Raw genomic sequence first — 1474 nt, 5'->3', positions numbered from 1 at the left:
CTCAGCTGCTTCCTCCAGCTCCTCTTGTTTGTTTCTGTCTTTACTGAGGAATAACTGACAAAGGAAACTGTGCTCCACCTCAAGAGTACCAGGAAGATTCCTCCAGCTCTCAGCCCGGCTGTCTTCCTGCTCCCACTCCTGCGTAAGCTCCAGCCACCTCGGAGAGGCCCTGGCTGCCCCGGGCTGCCCTGCCCAGGACCAGTAACCTGGGCACTGGCACCATCTCTCACTGGATCACCACCCAGGACTCCTGGCATCGAGTCCCACCATCTCTCTTCAGTAGCTGCACTAGACAAGTGGGACTCTGTCTGCAAAAGCGAGCGTCTACTTCCTGTCCCACTCTGTCCTGTCCTGTCTGTCGGCACTCCACTCTGGGCATCCCTCTGTAACTATCATTATGATTCAAAGTAGCGGGCAGTATGTCAACTTGTGTCTTTTCCTCAGTGAACTCCATGGCTGCATAACTGGCATGACCTCCCATCTCTAATGCATGGCATCCAAATGTAAGCGTAGGACACCTACCTAATTAACAGCTGGCCTCACAAGACTTTGAAGGGTCCCAAGGACAATGAGCGCTCAGAATCCTGCTCAGGCTGAGAGCCACACACAGTGTGTCTGAAGGAGACAGATGTAGGTATGTGTCACCAAGAGCTCCCAGGGTTCACCAATAAACAGGGTCAAGTGTGTGGGCTGCAGATTCCAGGAGGGGAAACGGCGTTTGGCTAATGAGCACGCACTCGGCTTCTCGTAGGTCCGAACATTATAAAAGCGTAGGGTATTCAAAGGTAAGCATTATGAAGCCAGGGGGCGTGATGCACAGAGGGCTGAGACCTGAGTGGTGCTGAGCGCAGGTGGGTGGCATCCTGGGGTCACAGCCCAGCTCCGTCACTCACAGGTTGTGCACCTTTGGGCGCAGTCCTTCACCTTCCTGAGTCTCCATTTCCTCAACATGAATTGAAGATAATCATGGCACTTACCTCCCAGGGTTGTTTTTTTTTTTCCCAGTACTGAGATAATAAATGCAAAATGATTGAGTTACTATTTTAAAGATCACAGGTTTGAGGTGGGAGCTGACTTCAGCAACGTGTTTACAATACACCGTGATGACAACACATAAGGAGTAGCAAGGGCGCAGCCAGCTGGGGGCGGCTTCCAAGGGCGGTAGTATTTCAGTGGGTGTTGACTTGTTACCAGGAATTGTCCCCGCAGAGAAAGGAGGAAGGGAAGTACAGGCAAAAGTTACAGCACGTGCGAAGGCATGGAGACTGCCCGGTGGACACTGCATGTTCTGGAAGGGTTCCAGGTGGCTGAAACGTGAAACACACGACCGAGTGCCTCAGGCAAAGCTTCTGGGAAGACAGGTGTAGACCATATGGCGAATGACCTGTTCTGAAAATTCATATTGGCTGATATGAAAAGCAGATTGAACTGCATTCTCTGGGGACGTGAGATTTTGAATCCGGGTGATACAATG

The sequence above is a fragment of the Rhinolophus ferrumequinum genome, chromosome 25 (assembly GCF_004115265.2).
Source record: "Rhinolophus ferrumequinum isolate MPI-CBG mRhiFer1 chromosome 25, mRhiFer1_v1.p, whole genome shotgun sequence".
In the NCBI taxonomy this organism is placed as follows: domain Eukaryota; kingdom Metazoa; phylum Chordata; class Mammalia; order Chiroptera; family Rhinolophidae; genus Rhinolophus; species Rhinolophus ferrumequinum.
This window is presented reverse-complemented; position numbering follows the sequence as displayed.